Source organism: Meriones unguiculatus, chromosome 10 (genome assembly GCF_030254825.1).
Source record: "Meriones unguiculatus strain TT.TT164.6M chromosome 10, Bangor_MerUng_6.1, whole genome shotgun sequence".
NCBI classification, from domain to species: domain Eukaryota; kingdom Metazoa; phylum Chordata; class Mammalia; order Rodentia; family Muridae; genus Meriones; species Meriones unguiculatus.
Window position 1 is genome coordinate 97,704,174 of NC_083358.1, and position 17,271 is coordinate 97,721,444.

General features: G+C 41.9%; 1 long non-coding RNA gene across 3 annotated transcripts in view; it reads right to left on the reverse strand.

Annotated features, from left to right (window-relative positions):
* LOC110545506 (uncharacterized) overlaps nucleotides 1–17,271 on the reverse strand; it is a 79,933-nt gene that overhangs the window by 35,106 nt on the left and 27,556 nt on the right. The window lies entirely within an intron of this gene.

Below are 17,271 nucleotides of genomic sequence, written 5' to 3' on the forward strand. Positions count from 1 at the left end.
CCATATCAATACAATCAGAATCTCAGGGTGAGGCAAAGGTACCAGGTGCCAGAGTTGAGATAACTCGGTGAGTTAAGCATGAGCCTCTGGGCTTGTACTGGGCCATCAGGGCCTGGCTGTTCTTCTACTAGGTGGCAGAGCTGGCATTCTACCTGTGAGGACGAACAATCTCATGTTGTGGAACCAACGACTTCCGGCTGCAGGTCGGAACCGAGTACATGCTGAAGGGTAAGATGCCCTTCGTTACAGCCATGACTATTGCACAGGCAGGGATTCTGAGCAGAAGGGCAGAGTTCTGAGCAGAAGGGCCCAGCCAAACCTCTAAACCTCTATCCGGCCAGAGGCAGGAAAATGAATCAGAAGCAACCAGGAAGAAACCTGAGGTTAACCTCTTGCATACTGTGGACCTCAGCAAGAGGGTAGCAGGGACACTGGTGAGTGTCCAATGGCCCCTTATACAACGTTCTGAAAGTCAGTGGAGGTAGTCAGTGACTATGCAAGCTCTGGAGGAAAGTCCCTATTTCTCAGGGTGGCCCCCCTGCCAGTGTAGTACATTTGTTTCTTGGGTTTCCTCTTCAGTTTCTTGAGGGTAGTGGGTGACCAGACTCTGTTGTCTTGGATGCTGGAACTGCTGAGGGAGCAGAGTAGCTCATGCCAGCTACTGAATATAGAGTGGCTGGCTCTCCCCTATCAGCTGCCACAGAACATAGAAAATCCCACAGGCCAACCCCCATGGCTCCGTCTAGAGCCCAGACTCTCAGCTCCATGACTGATAGCTGGATGTCAGAAGACATTGTGAATGGCGGCCACTGCAGTACACTGAGTTCCAGGGAGACGGTGCTGCAAGGGAAGAGTGGGTTCAGTGAAACAAAGAACCCTACGAAGCAAGGGCAAAGGGTCATAATGTGAAGTTGCCAAGGGGAGTGCAAAGAGAAGCACCCTATGCCTTTGTCACCAAAGTGCAAGCCATGTCCTCTAAAGAGAGGAAAAATCTGAAGACATAGCAAAGGCCACTGGGAAAGAGACACAAAAACTTGGGACTGGGCATGGTGATGTGTGCCTATAATCGCAGCACTGGGGAAACTGAGTCATGGGGATCACAAGCCAGCCTAGGCTACATTAGTGAGTTGAAAACATTAAAGAGAGAGAGGAGGAGGAAGAGAGGAAAGAGAAAGGCAGGGAGAAAGGAAGAAGGGGAAGACAGAGAGGGGAGGAATGAAGGAGAACTATATACCTCCTACATGGGAAGGCTGAGATTGTATGCCAGTGGCAAAACACCTGCCTCGTATGTACAAGGTCCTGGGTTTTGTCTTCAGTACTGCAGAAAGAAAGAAAGAAAGAAAGAAAGAAAGAAAGAAAGAAAGAAAGAAAGAAAGAAAGAAAGAAAGAAAGATCCCAGTATGTCAAAGAAATCTCCTCCTGCCTTCTTTTTCTATTCTGTGTCCAACTCGGAAATGAAAGAACATCCTGGCCTGTTTGTTGGTGATGCTGCCGCAATGATATGGAGCGATGTGGAAGAACTCTGCCTCCAGCGGCGAGCAGCCCCCTGAACAGAAGGCTCCTGAAATCAAGGCAAAAACACAGAGCCTAATGCTGCAGATCAAGGTGAAGGAAGAGCCGGTGCTGCAGAAAAGAACAGCCTCAAGCAGGTGTACGAGGCTGTACAGAAAGGTTACATGCAGTGAGGAAGCGGTTTATTCTTCCTCTTTCTCCAAGGTTGCCAACAAGATGAATCAGAACAGTACTTACTAATTACTAGGTATGTGTGACGCACTCTATAAAAATGCAATCCTATCCCCTACTACAGTCCTGCAGGCCAAAGGACACATACAGAAACTAAGGCTCAGAGAATCTTAAAAACTCAGCCAACTCAGCATAGCGGTTAAGTGGCAGGGCCTGTAGCCTGGCACTATTCAAATCCCACGGTCTTGCCACAACACTGCCCAGGGAGAAATTCCACCGGTGCTTCTTGCACAAATAGACAGCTTGGAGAAGCTGGAGGGTTGGAGGACCTTAGCATTGTCTTTGTGTTCCCCTCAGGTGAACTGTATGTACAGTCTGCAGAGGGCAGGAGCGACCTTTGACAGACCCCTGCGCTCTTCACCTTACTGCAAACCCTAAGTATACCAGGAAAGGAAGAGGAGCCCTCCCAGGTGGCGTGCCATTCCCTGGGAAAGGTCTCCCCTGACCAACAGTCCCTCCTTCTGGCTTCCTCTGGAGCTTTGGTGAACCGTTATAGTTTCTCTTTACCTGCCGCAGGCACCTCTGATACTCCTGGCTAATTATTGTCCCAGGTAACATCTGGGCACTGATCACTCCAGCTTGCAGCAGGTTTTGGCATTACTCTTGTTTTGTCTTGCTGGGATAGAAGCTGGCTTCAGTTTACCCAGCCAGTTCTCCAGACACGGCTGCCCAGGCCTGGGCTAGGATCCTTGAACTTGACATTTGGAGCACAACATACTCTAGTAATTCCAAGAAAACAAGACCAAAAAACTACAGATTTCAGGGCCTTGGGGGTAGAAGCAGAGCTTACGTATGGTATTTGGGGACCCTTAAAGGGCATGATTATCTCATTATCAAATACACTAGGGTCTCAAACTATTGGCTTTCCTGGGATGGGTTCCACATTGACATACAGGCAGTCTTCTCTGAAGAACTTCGGGCTTGAAGGCTATTTAGCTCAAGTCCTGTACTATGTTCAGAATATCTTATACAGCAGCAATAACAACAAACTTTGATTTCCCTCCACTATATTAAGTGTCTGGATTGGGGGCTAGTGAGAAGGCTTAGTGTGTGAAGGTTCTTGCTACCAGGCCTGACAATTTTAGCTCCGTTTCTGGACTACCCACATGGTGGAACGGGAGAACCAACTCCCAGAAGCTGCTCTTTGACCTCCATATTAGCATTTTGGCACATGAATACCTGTGTGCACGCACATAATAAATGTAAAAAAAAGAAAACAGTCTAGTTTTCAACAACAAAAAAAATGCAAGACATGTAAAAATGTAATAAAGAATGCCTATACACAAGAGCAAAAGCAAACAGTTGAAACTGTCCCCAAGGAAGTCTGGGCGCAGCCTTACTAAACAAAACTTCAAACCAGCACTTCAAATGTATTCAAAGACTAAAGGAAAACATATCTAAATGACTAAAAGAAAATTAGAGCATTGTCTCTTGCCAAATAAAGAATATTAATAATGACAGGAATCTTTTTAAATGAGACAAATAAATCATGGGATTGAAAAGAAAGATACAGTCGGGCGAGGCAGCACACACCTATAATCCCAGCACTTGGGAGGCAGAGGCAGGTGGAGCTCTGTGATTTAGAGGCTATCCTGGTCTACGAAGTCCAGGGCAGCCAAGCCTACACAGAGAAACCCTGTCTCAAAAAATAAAATAAAATAAAATAAAATAAAATAAAATAAAATAAAATAAAATAAAGGTACAACAATTTAAAATTGAGACTTAAGGTCCCAACAGCAGATAAGCAGCCAGAAGAAAGAATTGGCGAACTTGAAGGTAACTCAGCTGAACTCACCCAGGCTGAAGAAGGAAATAATGAAGACAAAAAGGAAAAAAAAAAAAAAGAACAGTCACAGAGGCTAATGGACATGATTCAGTATCCCAACACATTCATGATGGGACTCAAATAATAGAGAAAGGAGAGAAAAAAAAAGTGTTTTTTTTTTAAGTATTTGAAAACTTTACTTAATAAAGATTTTAATTTACACATATAAGCTCAGTATACTTCAAGGAGGATAAACTCAAAGTGTTCTAGACCTAGAAACATCATAACATTTAAAAGACAGACTCTTAAAAGAAAATGGCTTTTCCAGTATCAAGATCCTCAATTAGATTAATAGCTGATTTTCTTAAACCACATAGGCTAGAAGATAGCAAGATGGCATATTTGGAATTCTGAGATTAAAAAAAAAAAACAAAAAACTCTGTGCCCAGCAAAATTAGCCTTCAAACTGAATAATTGCAGACATTCTCAAAACGCACAGAGAGTTTATTACTAAGCCAACCTTATCTATAAGAAATGCCGAGGGAGTTTTCCAGGAGCAAATGAAAATACACTAAATAGTAAATTAAAACCATATGAAAAGATAAAGGAGTCCATAAGGGTGATGGCAGGGGTAAATATAAAATGCATTAATCACTTTTCTTATTTGATTTAAAAAGAAAATTCCCAGGCCTTGCATCACCAACCAAAGAGTGATGATGGGGGCTGGTGGGTAGGGGAAGCAGAAGTAATATTTTTGTATACTAACAAAATGCTGTGGATTTGTGATAATAGTAACTGCCAGAAAGCCTTCCATGGTCAACTTTGAGCTCATTTCTGGATATACAGATTTCCTGAGACCCAACAGTAACCAGTAGGTAAACAATTTATAAATATAAAATGAAAGAAATGATGAAGGAACTTAAGCAAGTGACAGAGTCACTCTCCAGCAATCCATAAAAGCTGAGGGCAAACCAGGTGTGGTGGTGCATACCTTTAATCCCAGAACTTGGGAGGCAAAGGCAGACAGATCTCTAAGTTCAAAGCGACCCTGGTTTACAAAGCAAATTCCAAGACAGCCAGGACTATACAGAGAAACCCTGTCTCAGGGTGGTGGAGAGCTGAGGACCTTCAACAATGAGGGGAAAAAGAGGTGCTTATGCTTGTCCTACCTTACTCCATTATCCACGGATACCTTAAAATACCCACTTCCCTCAGTTTCCCCAGTACTTTCCCAGACAGCATCATATTTCCTCCCCACAGCAACTGTGTGAGGACTTCGGGGCAGCAGGGAGATGGTTTAGTGGGTAGGAGTGCTTACTGAACAAGCATGAGGACCTGTGTTCAGTTCTCCAGCACCCAAGTAAAAAGCCAGGTGTGGCTGTCTGGTGAAAGGCAGAGGTAGAGGATACTTGGGGCTTGCTGACCAGATAGTCTAGCCAAAGCATCACATTCCAGTTTCAGTGAGAAACCCTGTATTAAGAATAACAGAGAAGTCTGGCTACACACACACACACACACACACACACACACACACCAGAAAAGAAAAAGAAGTGAAGACTGAGGTTCAGAGGTTAAGCAGCTCAGGGACTTTAGGAACTGTGACAGCTGAGACTGAGTTTTGTCCTATTCAGGGATCTTTCCCCACAGAGAAGATCAGGACCTGGCCCCAGAGATACTGACTTTCTGTTGTTTCATCCTAACTTTCACTTATGGAAAACATCACACCTATAGCAAAGTAAAGTGAGCAAAATGAACCTTTAGGCACCCATTACTTGTCTTTAGTTTATTTCCAGTCATGACACAAACTTTCCCATGTACGAGCCCTTATGTCACCAATTACATTTTGAATCAGATCCTAAAAACATCTATGCAAATGAAACCTTTTGGTATCTGTTTCTTAAAAATATCCATTTTGAAAAGTGCACACACAATGCTCTTATCACTTTTAAAGAGATTAAAAATGCATTAATGTAATAACCAAATTTCTAAGTATTTCACTTTCTGGAAAACACTGTTTTTAGAGTTTAAGTGTAAACCCAAGTATCATTCATACGTAACATCTGACTGGAGCCTCTTAAACTCCGTTTTGTTTAAAGTTTTATTCACTGGTAGTTTTTTTGCTAAACAAAGAAAAACAAAAATATAATCTATTTGTTTTGTAGAGCCTCCAAGGGTCTGTAGCTCCCTGGTGTCACTAACATGTTTTTCTGCTACTTGTATTTTCTATCATATTACTTGGAAGTTAGATTTAGAGAGTCAAGCAGATTTGTATTAATTTTTCTTACAAGAACATTTAATAGATGCTGTTGGTCCTCTGGTCTGGGGTATGTAGGACTGGGTGTCTACTTTTCCCCCACAATGTTTAAAACTTTCTAGCTGGGAAACAGATTAGTATCTGATGCTGCAAGAATTGTTGTAGAAGACTGGTTCATTACATTGGAATTTTATGCCGTCATTTTTCTTATATTTATGGTTGTGAGCCTAGTCTTTAGTGGCTGAGCTATCTCTCCAGTCCTGTGCAGTCATTACTAACCGGAGTTTTCGAAGAATATTGTGTGACACAAGGGAGTAAGTGCTTACAATGTTAAAGAAACAGTGGGAATCAACAATGCTTAAGGGGCTAGTGAGATGGCTCGGTTGTCAAAGGCGCTTACTGCAGCTGGTAACATGAGTTTGACCCTAGGGACCCAGGTAAAAATGGAAGGGGACAGTCAACACCATGAAGTTGTCTGGGACCTCCACATGCATACCACATACACACAGATTTCACACACACTAATAAAAAATACATACGTGTACCGTGTATTTTACACATAAAAGTTGGGCATGATGGTCTAGACCTGTAATCTCAGCACCTGGGAAACTAAGATATAAGGATTGGCATTTATTCAAAAGGCCATCCTGGGCTATCTGGTGATTTCCGTGTCAAGCATGATAAGAGAGTGAGACCCCCATCTCAGTTAAAAAAAAATACACATAGAAAAAAAGTAGAAGGAACTACAAAATTACAAGAAAAAGGAATTGTGTTAGCAGAGACAATTACCAAGATTTATAATTGTGGGTGATTCTTTTTCTTTATTCTTTCCATATTTTCCAACTAGCAATAATATGTTTGTATTCATTTCATAATCAACAAAAATATTCAAGAATTCTGTGAGTGAAGTTTGGAGTTTTCTGAATCATCTACAGGGCCACAAAATGTAACCTTGAGGTAATATTTCAGCATGCTAAGCAGTGTGACCATAGAACAAATTGCTAGTCAGTTTCTGGCTGGTCACTGGTTATTTGACTCCTCTGAGTGGTCATTTTGGTCACAGAAAAGTGCTGGTCACAAGGACCTTGCAGGAGTGGAGACAATTCAACAGAAAAGCCACACACACACACACACACACACACTCCATCATTCAGAAGTAACCAAAGCCAACCGTCGTATTTCCCTACTGTATTCAAGTGTGTTCACATTTTTACATAGGTAATACTATAATGTATACATAGTTTATTAAATGTTATAATTATGAGCACTTTTACAAACCTTCCCTGTTTCCTACAGCTAGCTATCTTTCTGTTTATATCTGCCCATGCTTTTCTGAGCTAATTAGCTAATCCATGATCACATACTAGGCTTCTATGTAGGAGACAGGCACAGAGGAGCATTCAATGGGTATATGACCATGACTGTTTCTATCTATTAGTGTGAAACAGATGTGGGCAAAGTTTTCAAAAAGAAAACATGTACATTTGAAGACTGGGAGAGAGATAACGGCTGGTTTTGAGGACTGTATCTTCTGAATCAAAACCTGGGTCACAAAATCTGACCAAAAGGACTTTAAGTCACTTAACCTTGACATACCTCACTTTGATTGTCCACGCTTAAATGAGCAGTAAATGATGCTATGTGAGTAGTCGCTGTTTATACTACCTGGAGAATACAAAACTATTTCAAAGGTATTGCTTATTTATTCAAATATTTACATTTCTACTACAATTTAATGAGAATGGAAGGCAAGATATTTGAAATTTGGACTCTTCTTGGAAATATAGAATAAAGGAAGTGAAGGAGGAGGAAGAGGCAGAGGAAGAAGAGGCTGACTTCAGCCAGTGATCAGGAAAAATACATAAAGGAGAAGAGAAGCAGGCTTTACAATTTTCTTTCAAAATCATAACCTTTAATTTCCAAGTTCCAATACCAAGGTGAAAGAACTTCACCGGATTCCCACAACTCTGAGCCTGCTCTGCCCTGTGCACTGGGCCTGCCTAGCCCTCCACACACATGGCACAGAGAAGGCATTCAGTAACCTCCTAGGCCCTTGGAGAAGGAGAATACAACTTTCAGATCAATTATGTCCCTCTTTATGTTTTTTTTTTTTTTTTTTTTAAACCAGGAACCAAACTGAACAGAGCCTTCTGTTCCAGTAAAAACATTCTCCAGCAACTTCTCAACATAATGTAACACGATATGGCAATATTAGCAGAGGTCAAATAGAACATAGTTTAAACAGCATTTGACTTTTGGGCTTAAAATGATACCCTGTCTCTCCAACAGCTATTCTCTTCATCTTTCACATGGTCTGACAATGAACGATTTCCTCATTAAAATAACAACAACAAAAAACTAATTTTAAGTACAGCAGGATGCCTTAAAGGGGAGAACAAGGACAGGATGGAAGCGGAAGTTCAGCTGTTAATTCCAGCCTGGTGTTGAAAAAGACGGCTGACTGCAGCCATGCAGCTGGGGCTCTTCTCCGGTTCATGATAGCAGCCAGGAGACACTTTCGGGGAGGGGCGTGGTTGAAACTGGGAAGCCAAGGAAAATATGAGGGCCAAGAATGAAGATGTCAGACACTTCCAACCAGGAGAAGTTGCATCTCGTTTCGGGGGGGGAGGGTGGACCAAGGTCACCTATGAAAATGGAGGCTGCTTCCAGTAGGTCCTCCCAGCCTCCCCTTCAGTCACACTCACATTTCTGTGGTGATTTTTTTTTCTTGTCCTTTCTCACCGTTTGCTCATGCCTCCCCATGGCCTGCTTAACTATGACTTCAGGAAGCACTCCTGATGCCCCTGGCTGAAGATGGTCTCATCTGTCACCTCTGTTACTCTCCAGGAATATTATGGCATTTATCTCTTTCTCATGTGCCTTGAAGCTATTTAGCTGCAAGTCTTATTTTTCTCACACATAATTTCTACGATACCTTTTACTATTATAATGCTTTACAGTTATAAAACAATTTCCCATTTATTTTATCATTCAGCTCTCATAACATCCAGTAAACCACCTCTTTATATGATTGACAGAGAGGGACTTGAACCCAGAGAGTTCATCTAGTCCAGTATGATACTAAGCCAGGAGTTTTACGACAAGTCTCCCTTTTGAACAGTCAGCTCCTTGAAGACATGAACTCTGCCTTTGTGGCCTTTAAATCCTGTAAACCTAATGGCAGGACCTAATTTAGAACAGATGCCCAAACAGGTTGGCTCAATGAACAAACATCCATGAACTTGCACAGTGCCTCAGTTTACCTCCTGAGAACAGCCTTCTTTATTGAAAGAGCTGGTGGCATCACTTCTCTGAACTCCCTTCTGACACCTGCCTACATTGTGTGACATTTCCCTGCAGTGTGATTGCTGCAGCATTCTATGACCTTACTTCACTGAGGCTTGCTGCAACAAAGTATCACAGGATTCGTGCCTTAACACTACTGTAGTTCTGGGAGCCAGGAATCTCAGGGGGTTAAATCCAGGGTGCCTCAGGGATGGTTATTCTAAGGAGGCTAGGGGAAGAATCTATTTCCTCATCTGTTCTCATTTCTAGAAGCCTACAGAATTTTTGTCTGTTGTGGGGCCTCTTCCTCCACTTCAGCGTGCACCACTCCAATCGCTGTTTCTTTAATTATACCATTTTCTCTCTGTGATCAAATCTCCGTCTTAAAATGTCCCTTGAGATAATACTGAATGCCTAAAGGGTATGATAGCATACCAGGTTACAGGGACTAGGACTCATACTATTTTTTTTTTATAGCATTCAGTTTACCACAGTGATTGTTGTACATGGAATTTCCCTTTCTGTATGTATTTGCCTGTCTTCTCCAATACACTGTGGACAACATGAGGGCAGGGCTGTACCTTAACTATGTCCATATCCCTATCTCTTATCATGGCCCCTCAATACAGGGGCATTTACCAAATTATTAGTACCAAAAAGCAAATGAGATGTTCAGCAGGTAAAAGTGCTTGCCATATAGGCCTGCTGACCTAGGGTATGACCCTAGGTCACCAGGAACTTATATAAAGAAGGAAGAAAAGAATCAACGCCACAAAATTATCTTCTGACCTCTACACATGAGCCATGGCACACATGCCCCCTCTACACATGTCACACACACACACACACACACACACACACACACACACAAGCTCCTCTTTCCTCTTCTTCAGGCACTAGGCACACAAAGAGTATGCATACATACATGCAATCAAAACACTGATATCTGCAAAATAAAAATAAACATTCTAAAGCTATTATATGAATAAACAACCTGATACCCATGGACTACTGCTGTGAATGCACTGAGGATTGTGACATTCTATGTAGCCCAAGATTCCAAGTGAATCTGAACCTGACTTCCGAAAGGAGTCTTAAAATAAATGGCAGTCTATAATGAAATCCTCTTGGGAATGTGGAAGAGGAAGTTCCACAGAACGTTATACAGCATGACTTCCTAAAAATGCCCAGGAGACACTTCTCATTCCCCTTCAGGCCCCTTCACTTGCTCTCTATATTTGCTAGCCCATTCACCGCCCAGACAGCCAAACTTCTAGTTGTTCCCAGGAAAAGTGCAAACACATGAGGGTTTAATTTTGACACCACCCACCCTGAGCCAATAGGCAAGCCTGGGAAGGGGACAGAAAGCACTAGCCACTTGCTAATTCTTGAATTTGTTTCTGAGCCTGTCTACCTCCCACACAGTGGGGTCCATAAGGCCCCATGGTCCAGTACCAGTGCTCTCGCGACTCTACTTGAGAACAGTCCTGTTTCACTCGAGCCAATTCAAAAGGAAGTGTCCCTGCCAGGGCCTATTGTCAGACTTCCGGCAAGAGGTACTGGCCAGGCAGCCCATGTGATACTTGCAGGCTCAGGATACACTCCCACATCTCCAGTATGAATGTCTTAAAGGCCCTCTTTTCCCCTTCTCCCAAGTTTAAAGTCTGGATAAAACCTTTACTGTTTCAGTAATGCTCAACTATAAATCTCTGAAAGAACTGATCCAACCTTTTCTGAATATCCCAGATGTATTCCTGGGCACTCTGCGAGGTGTGTAGTAATGACAAATTATGAAACAATATAACAATTTGCAGTTAATGGGTGTTCCAGGCATCTGATCCTCCCAGAACACAATAAAATAGGTAACACAAGTTGTTCCTGGAGGAAAATTGAGTCACAGCAAGACTGACTTGCTTGAGGTTATATAGCTAATAAGTGGTAGAATTAGAATTCAAACCCAGGCATTTAGGCACCCAAATTGGCACTACCGCTTGTCCTCCCATGCATGTGGAGTATGAGTGGGTATGGTGATTTGAATGATGATGGCCCCCATAGACCCATAGACTTGAATGCTTGTTTTCCAGTTAGTGGAACTGCTTGGGAAGGGTTAAGAGGTATGCCCTTGTTGAGGAAGTCCACTGGGGATGGGCTCTGATGTTTAAAAAGCCATCACCATTCCCAGTTAGCTCTCTCTGCCTCCTACTCGCAGATAAGGATGTAATCTCTCAGTTACTAGCCTAGCACCATTCCTGCCTACCTGTTGCCATGCTCCCTGGCCTATGGTCATTGACTCAGTCACTGAAACTGTAAGCCCCAGTAAATTCTTCTGTAAGTTGCCTTGGTCATGTTATTGAAAACTAAGCACAGCAATAGAAAAAGTAACTAAGAGAGTGGGACAAGTAACTCACAGCTGCTCTTCAACTCACCGTGTTCTCAGCAGGATCTTTGGCCATCCTACCTGCTTTGCAGAGTGCTCTAAGCTCTAAGGCCACAGCACAATCCCTCTGCACTGGGCTGTTAGTCTGAGTCAATACATTTCCAGGGCCTTGTTGTTTCCTACTTGTTCCTCTCAGGGCCCTTCCCCTGCTGACTATTCACTCCCTAGGTCCACCTGTATGGTGGTTTCTTGCTTCCTTCTCAGTCAGCACCAGTTTCTGATGAGGTTGGACCCTGACTCTGATGTTTCAGTCCTATCTGCTTAGGCATTTCCCTTGCCGCCTCCTTCCTGAAAGACAAGGGAATCCATCAGTCAAGGTTAGTTACATCTTTGAGGTTAAATTAAGCCCTGATTTCAAAATTCAAGCCTCACCAAGGGTTTTCTTAGAGCTTTCAGTCTAGAGGATGATCATAAACCAATGAAAGGTAAATTTTTTTTATCTTGCAAATTATTTCTGGATAGTGTTTTCTTCCAAATGTTGATATTGTTATCCCAAGGGTGACTGGCCTCTTTTGGCTTTGTGACAGGAAGATGACATTTCAGCTCAACATTTCATATAGAAGTTCTACGATGTTGACGCTCACATTCCCGCAGGTTGGAAAGTCCCCACACTGTCATTCTGAATAATCCAACAAGTTTTTAAAATTAATTTTGCTTAAACATCCCTCTACTACTTGAAATTTGCATCGTTTCCAATTTTTCACTGTTCTGCATGGCATAAAATAGATGGATTATTCTTTTGTTTCCTTCATTTTTGGCTTATTTACTTCCCTGTAGATAAGTTCCCTAAAGTTAGGAAAGTCCAGAAGATAGAACATTCTTATGCTTTTTGTTTGTTTAGAAGGTTCAACAACCTCTGCTGGCATGAGGGACATCATTTTTTATTTTGCTTTCTACTGGCTTGATAGTCCTAAAATCACAACCTTTTGCTTTTTTTTTTTTTTCGCATTTGTTTATTTATTTGCACATGTGGGTGGGGGTGCATGTGTGGATGGTGGAGGACAAGTTTCAGGAGACCGTGCTTTCCTTCCACCATGTGGGTCCCAGAGAAAGAATTCAGGTTGTCAGGTTGGTCGCAGGAGTCTTCACCTGCTGAACTGGATTTCTGTTGTCTCAGCAGTGTTTTGATATGAATTACTTTCAAGCTGTATGCTTTTTCATGTAACTATTGGCCTTCCCTTTTTTTTTTTTTCAACTTGTACTGAGGACTTTATTACCTGTTCAGATGACATACACTAAATGAGGAGAGCCAAGACGAAGGACAGAGCTCCAATTAGTCTTGTCAGTTCATATCTTGAACATTCTCTTGGGTACATTCTTCATTATATACACTATTCTGCATAGTTATTTGGAGGCTGATAAATTGTAATGGTGACAGCTTTGACATGGTTGCAGTGCAAGTTTCCTAAAGCTCAGTAGAATGTAGATACATTTCTTTTTTTTTATTAGTTTATTCATTTTGTATCCCAGCTGTAGCCCCCTCCCTTTCCCTCCCAACCCTACCTTCCCTCCCTCTTCTTCTCCTATGCCCCTCCCCTGGCCCAATGATAGGGAAGGTCCTCCTCCCCTTCCATCTGACCCTAGTCTACCAGGTCTCATCAGGACTGGCTTCTTTGTCTTCCTCTGTGGACTGGTAAGGCTACTCCCCCATCAGGTGGAGGTGATCAAAGAGCCAGCCCATGAGTTCATGTCAGAGATGGTCCCTGTTCCTACTGTTGGGGAATCCTCTTGGACACTTAGGTGCCATGGGCTACTTCTGTGCAGGGGTTCTAAGTTATCTTCATGTATGGTCCTTGTTTGGAGTATCAGTTTCAGAAAAGACCCCTGTGCCCAGACATTTTTGGTTCTATTGCTCTCCTTGTGGAGCTCTTGTTTCCTCCAGGTCTTTCTATCTCCCTCTTCTTTCCTAAGATTCCCTGCACTCTGCAAAAAGTTTGGCTATGAGTCTCAGCATATGTTTTGGTACCCTGCTGGGAAGAGTCTTTCAGAGGCCCTCTGTGATAGGCTCTTGTCCTGTTCCCTGTTTTCTCCCTCTTCTGATGTCCATCTCATTTGCCTTTCTGAATGAAGATTGAGCATCTTACCAGGGACCCAGTCTGTAGGCTGTCATTTTGTTCTGTTGACAGTGTCCTTTGCTTTACAGAAGCTTTTCAGTTTCATGGGGTCCCATTTATTGATTGCTGATCTTAAGAGCCTATGCTGTTGGTGTTCTGTTCAGGAAATTGTCTCCTGTGACCAAGAGTTCAAGGCTCTTCCCCACTTTTTCTTCTAACAGGTTTAATGTATCTGTTTTCATATTGAAGTCTTTGATCCACTTGGATATTAGTTTTTGTGCAGGGTGATAAGTATGAATCTATTTGCATTTTTCTACATGTAGATATCCAGTTAGACCAGTACCATTTGTTGAAGATGCTATCTTTTTTTCATTGTATGGTTTTAGCATCTTTGTCAAAAATCAGGTGTCCATAAGTGTGTGGATTTATTTCAGGGTCTTCTATTAGATTCCATTGATCCACCATTCTGTTTCTATGCCAGTACCATGCAGTTTTTATAACTGTTGCTCTATAGTACAGCTTGAGATCAGGGATGGAGATACCTCCAGAAGATCTTTTATTGTAGAGTATTGTTTTAGCAATTCTAGGTTTCTTGTTATTCCATATGAAGTTGGGAATTTTTCTTTCAAGGTCTGTAAAGAATTGTGTTGGTAATTTGACGAGAATTGCATTGAAACTGTAGATTGTTTTTGGTAAGATGGCCATTTTTACTATGTTAATCTTGCCAAGCCATGAGCATGGGAGATCTTTCCATCTTCTGATATCTTCTTCTATTTCTTCCTTCAGAGACTGAAAGTTTTTTCATACAAGTCTTTGACTTGTTTGGTTAGAGTTACACCAAAGTACTTTATGTCCTTTATGGCTATTGTGAAAGGTGTTGTCTCCCTAATTTCTTTCTCAGCCCTTTTGTCTTTTGCACACAGGAGGGCTACATTATTTTTTTGCGGGGAGGGAAGGTTAATTTTGTATCCAGCTACTTGGCCGAAAGTATTTATCAGCTATAGGAGTTCCCTCGTAGAATTATTGGGGTCATTCATGTATACTATCATATCATCTGCAAATAGTGATATTTTTGACTTCTTCTTTCCAATCTGAATCCCCTTGATCTTTTTTATTGTCTTATTGCTCTAGCAAGGACTTCAAATACTATATTAAGAGGTATGGAGAGAGTGGGCAGCCTTGCCTTGTCCCTGATTTCAGTGGGACTGATTTAAGTTTCTCTCCATTTAGTTCGATGTTGGTGGCCTTGCTTTCCCTTTTATTTGAGAATAAACTATTTGCCTCTTTTGGAAACTTGTGGAGTAGAAAACAGACACAGGGTGCTGAAACATATCAGATCTTTTCTTTGTTAGAATAACTTTCTAGCAATTATATATTTAATGTAACTTGTATTTTTATAGCTTTTATTATTTCACCTGTAAACTCCATAATAATCTACATATACTTGTTGTTTTTTAAAATATATTTTACACATTCTTTGAAATTTTCATATATACACACACACACACACCACATTCATTTTTAATACTGTTCACTCTTAAAATATTGTGAATCCTTTAATTATAAGATGTTCATGTTACATTTTTCCTGTTTTGAAATTTCCGGACTATTAAAACCTGTGCTTGCAAATGCTTTACTCTAATGCACCTTTTGAACTGTATTATTAAACATGACATGCTGCATTGCTCTAAGGCAGCAGTTCCCAACCTGAGCGTCACAACCTCTTTGGAGGATTATATATCAGATATCTTGCATATCAAATATTTACATATGAACAGCAAAATTACAGTTATGAAGAAGTGACAAAATAATTTTATGGTTGGGGGTCGCTACAACATCAGGAATTGTATTAGGGGGTCACAACATCAGGGAAGTTGAGAACCACTGCTCTGAGGTCGACACTTCCTTTCTGCTGCACTTTTTTCATGCAACAATTAGCAAGCTGTAGAATCTTTCTGAGATGTCTGTTGCTTCTGCTTAGTTGTGAGTTTAGAAAGTAGGACAGCTGTGATAGAAGCTGTTTTGGTCTATTTCATTTGCTTGCTAGTCAACAAATGTCAGACTCCTCAAGGTGATTGACACTAAAGATAAGCCGTTAAAAAAAAAACACGGCCTCATAAAAATAATATGCTGGCAAGAGAGAGGCAAGTTTAAAAATAGGTAATAGGTGGGTAAGTGAACAACAAAGAAGCAGAACTTTCCTGTGGAAGCTCAGGAGGACTCTGCTGAGGTGACATTTGCACAAGACCTGAAGGAGGGAAGGCAGTGAGGAACAAAAGAGAAGACTCCAGTAGAGAAAACAAGTGCCCAGGAGTGTGAATTTCCAAGACCAGGGAGATGGAGGTCACCACGAGTGAGCAAAGCATAAATGAAGAGAGGTCATCCAATAGAAAAGGGAAATGTCTACCAGAGTGCGGTGGAAGTCTTTGGATGGTTTAGCACAAAAGAAAGATAGTATCTGACATAAGAGCTTACCAGGGTCACTCTGGCTATGGCGAAGCAAAAACTGGCAAATGACTGGCAAAAGGATCTGTTAGAGGACCCTGACTGTGGTGTGGGCAAGGAGCTCTAACAGGTTAGGCCAGAGCTGTGAAAGGGTAGATTCTGGATCTATAGCTCTTAGGGTAGAAAGTCAAAGAAGAAAGATTCAGGAGGGCCCCATAAAATTTTGGCCAGGTCATTTATTGGAAAGGTAGTTGTATAGCCAGCTTTTGTATCAGTATAAGAAAGTACCTCAGGCAGTTTGACTTTATAAAGAAGTTTATTTAGTTCACAGTTTGGAGGTTCAAAGGCATGGTCACCTCCATCAGCCCAGTTCTGGTGAGGGCCCTTTCAGCTGTACCATATCATGATGGATGGCAAGAGCAGGAACATGTGTGTGACCAAATGATCACACTGGCAAACAGGAAGCCAGAGAGCCACTTTGAGAAAGACTCAGGCTTTCACATGAGTGCCTTCTTTACAAATTTCCAAGTGATCACAGAGGAATGACCTTTACCCCTTCCCAAAGATGCAATGATGTGGGTCCCATCACTTCACAGTCCATCAAGTCAACACCACTGCACCAATGACATGCAGAAGACCTTACTGTGGGGAGAGGCAAACCATAGCAGTTTCCCATAACAGTAGTTTTACTGGGATGGAGCTGTCTGTAGGAAGGGCAGAATTTGGTGTTGGTTCTATTAAGCATAAAAGGCTTAATCTACCAATCAATCCCACATCAAAGGCTCATGGAAAACTGCAGAAGAGGGGGGCAAAATGATTATAAGAGCCAGAGGATCTGCGAGTTTTCTGTGAGGTTGTGTCTCCTACTAATATTGGAAGCGACACCCGTAAAAATCTCACCAACATGTCCGCCCAACTATGATCTGGATAAGGATGACACCAATGGATGTGCCTAGGTGGATGGGGAAAGGTCCATGAAATTTCAATCCTGCCCAAAGAACTATAGGCAACTGAGGAAAGCTGGGAGTGGGAGGGGTAGTCTTCCCCAGGGAAGAACACACCAACTGGTTATCCGATAAGAAATGGTCAGCCCTGAAAGCATACACGCAATTAACATTATACAGAAGAAACAGGTTACAGTTAGGAATAGATGTGCATACACATATAAACATATGCAAGCAACTGGTGAGAAAGTAAACAATGAATTTAAAGAACGGGGAGGGGTATATGGTATATATATTTGGGGGAAGGAGAAGGAAGGAGAAAATATTGTAATTATATTATAACT